Below are 9,800 nucleotides of genomic sequence, written 5' to 3' on the forward strand. Positions count from 1 at the left end.
TTCTATAAGAAACACTATTAACATCATCTTCTCTGATTATTCGATGTAATTAAAAATAAATTTGGAATTGTGATATACAAAATTATGAATAAATGGTACAATCGCCCAGAATCTTCGGCTTCAATTTATTGGAATCCATTAAAAAATCAAAACTGCTTAAGGCAACAAAAAATGTATCGGCTATTTCTACTTTTAAAGCTTGGAGAAGAATGTTGTGGTCATTGCTAGGTTTGGATGCTCAAATGACATCCTAGATATTAGGACTCTTCTGGTTTCTTCTTTATGTTTTTCCTTGGTCTCTTGATTTTTCTCCAAAGGACACTCCTCAGCAAGTACGATCAAACAGTATTTCTCTAATGTTTGTAATAAAAATAGTCTTTGACTGGGGTTTTATATTTGCATTTGGGTTACCTACACAAAATGTACACAGGATGGATAGTCATCTCTGTCACACCCAGCTCTGGGTATGAGGTGATGATCAGTCTCAGCAAAATCAAAGAATGAAATTGAGACAGTGGTCATTCCACAATGGACCCTGCTGAAGAAGGTAGAAAGAATACTAGGCAGAAAACAGTAAGAGTCATCCACTATATTTTATGCCTTGCTAGCTTAGCGATCATATGTCTTTCTTTCCATAAGACACATTTAAAAAAATAATCCATTTAATGTGATAGAATGACTACCCACATCACTAAAAATGTACTCACTTTGTTTTCTTAAAGAAAATATCAGGGTTTTTTGTAGCTCTAAGTCTAGGATCTTTGAGTGATATCCATTGCTCATTTTCCTATCCAAAGAGATGAGTGATAAAAAAAAAAAAAAAAACATTTAAAAAGAGCAGGGCACAGTGGCACATGCCTGTAATTCTAAGGGCTCAGGAGGCTGAGGCAGGAGGTTTGTGAATTCAAAACCAGTCTCAGCAACTTCGTGAGGCACTAAGCAACTCAGTGAGACCCTGTCTCAAAACAAAATATGAAATAGGATGGGGATGTGGCTCAGTGGTTGAATACTCCCAAGTTCAATCCCTGGTTACTGCCCCCCCCCAAAATATTAAAAATGAAAAAAAAAAATCATTCAGAAAGGAGGTGAAGAATTGGGCAGTTTGATAATCATAACATATAGCATATTCTTTAAAAGCAATAAGAAGGATTCCCTCTTTGGTAGTGAAGCAAAGACCATTGTAAAAATCTGAATTAGCTCTCAGGGAAGGTACCCAATACCTATTGTTCTTTACATTTATTTGAGATGGGCAATGAGGAGAATTACCCATAAAACTGCAGTGTTTGATAATCCACTTCTTCTTGGTGTCAACTTGGCAGCTTGAAGATTAAGAAATCAATAGCCACTTTGAGCCAAGCTTGGATTTCTCTCAAAATGCAATTACCTTAATTGCCAGAGACTTCAGAGTGATGATTAAGACCACCATCTGGCTTCCATTATCATAGCAACCTCTCATTTCCATTGCCATTAATCAGCCCATTTCTATAGCTGCATCCTCTGACATCAGCCTGGTATACAGAGGACAGCAACTTCCGGGTTTCTTAGTGATGCTGGTGCCTCTCAGCAGCATGTTCTCTCACCTTAGTAATCAGAGGTCTCAGTGTCTTTTCATGCTGATGCAGTTCTGGTCATGTGTTGTATTGCCATGCAGATGTGCCCCTTTTCTGAATTTCTTAATCTCCTCTTTCCTCTTTCACAGCAATACTGGAGTTACCAATTCACGGAGAGTAGCTAACTCTGAGGTCATTATCTAAATGTTAAATTTACATCATGAAATAATGTTCCCATAACAATTGCTCACATAACCAACATCATGTCTCATTCCTGATCCATGAATTATCTGGATCCAGTCCCATACATTCTCTACTTAGTGCCTAACTCCTGCAGTTCCTTCAGGATATCATCAAGGTCATGTTACCAAAACTAAGTTGCTAACTCTGAAATCTAGAAAGGGAGGTGGGATTTTTATCTTCAAATTACCTATATCTCTTTGTTCCCAGGCAAGAGTGGAGCCCTAGACAGGGAAGAGTGATAAGTGACAGAAGTACCCTCCCCCCAAATTTTGTGGTTCTTGAGTGCATCAACTCAAATATCCCTATCCCTAGACACAGAGGTTTCACTGCTAACTATGGTCCTCTCCTTGGAAAAAGAAGAAAAAAAATCAAATTGGATATTTCAACTTTTGGTGGTATTCTATTACCCTATAACTTAGTTCAAAGACTCAAGTTTGTTTGTTTGTTTGTTTGCTTTTTCTGGTCTAAGTTTTTAGAATATGAGGTTCTTCATGTATTCCTTAGGAATCTCTCCAGTCTCCACATACAGTCTTAAATCTATGATGACACCCTCACCCTTACGTTGTCTTTCTCCAATGTATGCTGTCAAGAGACTTCTTCCCCTGAAACTTCCAATCACCTGTGAAAGTACACCAAATACCAGTAACCATAGGCTACCTGCAGTAAGCTTATCATTAGTGATACTATTCTCCTTGTCTGCTAGACATTGAGTTACCTAGCTCTAAAGTCCTATTTAATGACACTATTCTCAGACCACTCCTATCACCAGTAGTTGAATTAAGCGGTTGAAGATTTGCATGGAACTTTCATTAGGGAGTGATATTGTGAACACCACTTAGCGGTTGAAGGGTAAAGAATGAAAAAATTAATTATGGGACAATCAGAACAATTATGTAGATCGGAGCCAACTTTTTCTTCTATCAGATGCAGAGTCTCTGATTTGATATCTAGCTCCTTGATCCACTTTGAGTTAACTTTTGTGCATGGCGAGAGGAGGGGATTCAGTTTCATTTTGTTGCATATGGATTTCCAGTTTTCCCAACACCATTAGTTGAAGATGCTATCCTTTCTCCATTGCATGCTTTTAGCTCCTTTATCAAATATAAGATAGTTGTAGCTTTGTGGATTAGTCTCTGTGTCCTCTATTCTGTACCATTGGTCCACCCGCCTGTATTGGTACCAGTACCATGCTGTTTTTGTTACTATTGCTCTGTAATATAGTTTTAAATCCGGTATCGCTATACCACCTGATTCACACTTCCTGCTTAGAATTGCTTTTGCTATTCTGGGTCTTTTATTTTTCCATATGAATTTCATGATTGCTTTCTCTATTTCTACAAGAAATGCCATTGGGATTTTGATTGGCATTGCATTAAACCTATAGAGAACTTTTGGTAATATCGCCATTTTGATGATGTTAGTTCTGCCTATCCATGAACAGGGTATATTTTTCCATCTTCTAAGATCTTCTTCTACTTCTCTTTTTAGGGTTTTGTAGTTTTCATTGTATAAATCCTTCACCTCTTTTGTTAGGTTGATTCCCAAGTATTTTTTATTTTATTTATTTTTTTTTTGAGGATATTGTGAATGGAGTGTTTTTCCTCATTTCCGTTTCAGAAGTTTTGTCGCTGATATACAGAAATGCCTTTGATTTATGCATGTTGATTTTATATCCTGCCACTTTGCTGAATTCATTTATTAGTTCTAGTAGTTTTTTTGTAGACCCTTTTGGGTCTTCTAGGTATAGAATCATGTCATCCGCAAATAGTGATAATTTAAGTTCTTCCTTTCCTATTTTTATGCCTTTAATTTCTTTCGTCTGTCTAATTGCTCTGGCCAGTGTTTCGAGAACTATGTGGGGTCGGGCTCCAAATTCCTTAATAGGACACCCATAGCACAAAATTTAATAACAAGAATCAACAAATGGGACTTACTTAAACTGAAAGTTTTTTTCTCAGCAAGAGAAACAATAAGAGAGGTAAATAGGGAGCCCGCATCATGGGAACAAATTTTTACTCCTCACACTTCAGATAGAGCCCTAATATCCAGAGTATATAATGAACTCAAAAAATTAAACAATAAGAAAACAAATAACCCAATCAACAAATGGGCCAAAGACCTGAACAGACACTTCTCAGAGGAGGACATACAATCAATCAACAAGTACATGAAAAAATGCTCACCATCACTAGCAGTCAGAGAAATGCAAATCAAAACCACCCTAAGATACCATCTCACTCAAGTAAGATTGGCAGCCATTATGAAGTCAAACAACAACAAGTGCTTGAGAGGATGTGGGGAAAAGGGTACTCTTGTACATTGCTGGTGGGACTGCAAACTGGGGCAGCCAATTTGGAAAGCAGTATGGAGATTCCTGGGAAAGCTGGGAATGGAACCTCCATTTGACCCAGCTATTGCCCTTCTCGGACTATTCCCTGAAGACCTTAAAAGAGCAGGGATACTGCTACATCGATGTTCATAGCAGCACAATTCACAATTTCTAGACTGTGGAACCAACCCAGATGCCCTTCAATAGATGAATGGATAAAAAAAAATGTGGCATTTATACACAATGGAGTATTATACAGCACTAAAAAATGACAAAATCATGGAATTTGCAGGGAAATGGATGGCACTAGAGCAGATTATGCTTAGTGAAGCTAGCCAATCCCTAAAAAACAAATACCAAATGTCTTCTTTGATATAATGAGAGCAACTAAGAACAAAGCAGGGAGGAAGAGCACGAAGAAAAGATTAACATTAAACAGATACATGAGGTGGGAGGGAAAGGGAGAGAAAAGGGAAATTGCATGGTAATGGAGGGAGACCCACATGGTTATACAACATTACATATAAGAGGTTGTGAGGGGAAGGGGAAAATAAACAAGGAGAGAAATGAATTACAGTAGATGGGGTAGAGAGAGAAGATGGGAGGGGAGGGGAGGGGAAATAATACAGGATAGGAAAGGTAGCAGAATACAACAGTTACTAATAGGGCATTATGTAAAAATGTGGATGTGTAACCGATGTGATTCTGCAATCTGTATTTGGGGTAAAATTGGGAGTTCAAAACCCACTTGAATCAAATGTATGAAATATGATATGTCAAGAGCTTTGTAATGTTTTGAACAACCAATAAAAAAAAAAACTTAAAAAAAAATCAGAACACTTAAGTTAGAGATGGCCTGAATTTAGGCAAGAGTTGGGACATGCATTTATACTCATGCATAGGTAGTGACTGTTCAGAGATGAAGCAAGACATCTTCCTTTGGTCATGAAAAATTACTGAGGAGGATTCAGCTTTGAGAAGCCTATAGGAAATGCTTAGGAAACTGGAAAGTCAGTCTTGGGTACTGAAGATATATCTGGGTAGCCTACCAGAATATCCAATTTTAGCACTCACTAACGGTTTAACTGCACATGAACCTCCAGTTCAGATATTTTTTTTCTAGGATAATTGGATCTATTGTTAATTAGAGGTTTAATTTTATTTTCTCTTTTTTTTTTCTTTTTTCTTCTCCCTTTCCCTCTCTGTTCCTTTTTTTAAAAAAAATAACTTTTTGTTTTTATTTTCTTCTATTTGTCTGCCCCTTGGAATATCTTCATTTTTTCCTTTTATCAGCTTTGTTTTCTTCATTTACTTTTAGTTATTTTTATTAATTTTTACTGCTGGCTTTCCTCATATCAAGACCTCCTCCATTCACTATATTTAATAATGTAGGTTTCCTCTGTCATTATTTAAGTGGCTCTTTTTATTTATTTATTTTTTTATTTATTTAAGTGGCTCTTTTTAATGGTGAGTTTCTCTTTGTCACATGAAAACTGGCTATAGACCATGTCTACTTGAACAGAACATGTTAAAATGGCACATTTTATCTAAAGAGGAGTTGAACAATAGGAATATAACTCAAGCCACACGTGCAAGTTAAAATTTTCTGATAGCCACATTATATTTCCATATATAAACATATATGCACATAGGTATAGACATATATCTGTATATATGAATACATGTATATGTAAAATTGCATTTCATAATGTAATCAATTTACTAAACTGTTAATGAGATGTTTTATATTATCATTTTCATTTTAAATTTTCAAAATCAAATGTATATTTCACATTAGCAGGATATCTCAATTCATATTACTCAACAGAAACTCAATAGCTACATGTTATTAAGGGCCACTATATTTAACAGAATAGATCTGATGCCAGGATGCAGGCCTGTCAAAACACCAAATGATGTTGCTTTAGTCTTGGGTACCAGAAGGTTTAGCTCTATTTGGATAATTTTAAATTTGTTTAGAAAATATTTGGCAGACTTTTACTGTTGGGATGCCTGCTTGTTTATAAGTGGGAACCACTAAAGCTATTTCTCATGTAGACTTTTAATTCATCATCTCATTTCAGGTTCATATCTCCTTGCTTCATTCTGTACCTGCTGATTCAATCATCTTGAAGCATGGATGTTAACATCCTTTCTTAGGATTATTATATTATTACATTTCTAACTTTTTTACTTTAAACCTTATCCTTTCCAGAACCAATAATAAAGACTGGGCAAACATCACTGTTTGAAATCATAAATCTGGTAATTTATCACCCTGATTAAAATGTTCACAAATATTTGTATTGGCCATATAATAGATTACAAATGCTGTCTGTGACTTACATTGGTCACCATCCAACAGAGACATAAAAAGTGAAAGGATGGTGGAATGAGATGGACATTATTACCCTGTATACATGTATGATTTCCCTACCAGTGTAACTCTGCACCATGTACAGCCAAAGGAATGAGAAATTGTGCTCCATTTGTGTACAATGGGTAAAAATGCATTCTACTCCCATGTACCACTAATTTAAACAAATAAAAAAATAAAAAAAAGAAATGCAAAGAAAAGCCACAAATTATAAATCGAGCAATAACAGAGGATTTAAAGTAATTATAACAGTTATGAAAATTAAAATTCCATTGGTGGAAATAATAATGATGATGAAAAGAACTTGTTAAATATCTTATATACCAATAGATATCTTTTCTATCACTGTTTTGTTCTTGAATATATAGCTATTACATTTTATAGATTAAATCATCTGAGAAACAGATATACTAAATAACTTTCCTGAAGTCAGAGAATCAGAAAGCAGATAAGAATTCTGGTATATTTAATCTTCTCTCACATGTTCCTAATTCAATAGCACGTTAGTCGGCTTTCCATTATTACACCAAAATAACTTAAAAAGAGCAGTGATTTATTTTGGTTAAAAATTTTGGTTTTAGTCCACGTTCAATTGGTCTCATTGCTTTTGGACTACAGTAGGGGCAGCACATCATGGAAAGCATGAATGATGGAAGACACTGCTCACCTCATGGTGGCTGGAAAACAGAGATAGGAAGGGACAGAAGTCATATCCCATCAGAGGCACTGCCAGCAATGACTGAATTTCCTCCCATTAGGACCACTTCCTAAAGTTTCTAGCATCTCCACCATGAGCAAGACCAAACTTTAACACATGGGTTTTTGGGAGACACTTTTTCAAGCCATAGAAAATGTTTTGACACCAAATACTGCCACAGGCTTCATGAAAACAAGATGTTTTTATTGTGATTGGAAATATATATATATATATATATATATATATATATATATATATATATATATATTTTAAGTTTTTTCGTGTTTTGGAATTTGACAATTTGACATGTTCAATTTCCTACCCATTTCATTTGAAGGACTCATATAATCTAATTTAGAATTAAATGGTTATAAGAAGATTATCAAGCATATAATCATAACAGTGGTGCTAGCTCTCCCAGATTCTTCTTCTATTTAGTTTAGTCCTCAGCAAAATAACAACAAACATATATGTGGGTGAATCCATGGTTTCATTAATCTGTTCAACTAATGCTATGCAGCATCTACTATAACCCCACAAGAACAATATGCAGATTTATTAATTGATCCTTGTTATTTCAGATCTCCAGGTTAATAAGAGAGAGAACATGTTAAAAGGTAATTACAGCACAATGTGACACAAAGGAACTATACAATTTTAACTGATGAAAGTAGTTAGAGTTATTAAAAAGATGTGGAAAAGACATTGTTGAGATATGAACAAGATATGACATCGTTGAGCTGAATAGTAAATAATACATATGTTCCAGCCATATATGATGGAAAAAGTATTCCAGAGATAGTAAACAACATGCACAAAGAATGATTGCATCAAGCAGCCTGGTGTTAGTTAATTAAACTGATGCAACACACAGACAATATAAAGAGAGAGGACTTATGTTAACATTCATTCTTTTTGCTTTTATTTAATTCATATTAATGTATAATTCACATACCACAAAATTAAAGACTTAAAAGTGAAAAAATCAGAGGCAATTAGTGTATCACCTCTATCTGACTCTAAAACATGTCAATCATGATAAAATAAAACCCTGTATTCTCTAAGCCATTACTTCTCATTTCTTACTCTGCCTAGTCCCCAAAAACTACCCCTCTGCTTTCTACTTCTACGGATTTACCTATCTGGACATGTCATAAAAATAAAATCATACAATTTATGACATTTTGATGTATAGCTTCTTTTACTTAGCATGATGATTTTGAGGTTAGTTCACATTATAACATATATCTGTATTTTCTTTCTTTTTATGGCTTAGTAATATCTATTGTACACACATACTACGATTTTTCTATTGATGGTCATCAATGTGTACAACTTATTCAAGTATTAGTTCTCATACCAGTCTTCAAGTACTTTGATTGTATACCTAGAAGTGAAATTTTGGGGTCATTCTGTTTTACCTTCTGAGGAATCACTAACCATTTTCTACAGTGACTGAAACATTTTCAGTTACCAGTTGGGATTCTCTTTGCTCATACATAGTAGAACACTTTAACAAAAATGTTTAAATAGAGAAATTTATTGTTCCTTCATAAAAATATAGAGGCAGGTTGGGGATTATATGACATTCTGCTTTGTTTAGCAAGCCAGTCTTATTATTTTCAGATGTAAACAGACTATTTTCCACAGCTGCCTATATCTGTAAATTAAATTTTACTGATGTCCAGCTATTCCCATTCATTTATATACTCTCTATTGTGGTTTAGGCATTATATGGCAGAGTTGAGCAGATGACACAGACACTTTAGCCTGCAAAACCAAAATACTTATTCTTGGCCTTGTTACAGAAAAAGTTTGCTAAATTCTTTCTTTCTCTCTTGGCCTGTCATCTTGGGCTTCCTACTAATGGGCCTAGATGGCTTTTTAACCTCTAGTCATCATGTTCTCCATCCAACCATCAGGAATAAGGAAGAACAGAGAGAGGGCACTTTGCTTTCTTTAAAATACTTCTCCAAGGAATCTCAATTACTTTTGATCCTGCTATTATTTCCACATCCATGACTAGCTGTAAGAGCATATTGGAAATTTAGGTGGGTAGGAGCCCTTCTAAAAACTGGATTCTCTTCAGAAGGGAAAAGGAGAAAAGGCATGTTCTGAAAGACTAGATAGCTCTAGCACAGAGTCAGTATCTTAGTAGAAAAGACCATTAGCCTAGATATAGCCCTGAGCCTCAATCTTTTGCTTTTTATTAAATTTATTTATTTATTTATTCTAATTAGGTGTATATGACATCTGAATACATTTTGATTCATTATATACAAATGCAGCAAAATTTTTTATTTCTCTGGCCGTACATGATGTAGCGTCCTACCATATGTGCAGTCATACATGTACCTAGGTTAATGATGTCCATCGCATTCCACTTTCTTTCTTGCCCCCATACCTCCTCCCTCCCCTTTGCCCAAAGTTTCTTCATTCTTCCCATGCCCAGCCCCATTAGGGCCAGGGATATAGCTCAGAGATTGCCTCGCATGCATGAGGCTCTGGGTCCCATCCCCAACACCACACACACACACACACACACACACACACACACAGAGAGATCAACCATAGCAATAGTTAAAAATACAAATAACATTTCTC

This window comes from Marmota monax, unplaced genomic scaffold (genome assembly GCF_021218885.2).
Source record: "Marmota monax isolate L192 unplaced genomic scaffold, Marmota_monax_Labrador192_F-V1.1 WCK01_AAM20220418_F8-fsc00391, whole genome shotgun sequence".
Classification (NCBI taxonomy): Eukaryota; Metazoa; Chordata; class Mammalia; order Rodentia; family Sciuridae; genus Marmota; species Marmota monax.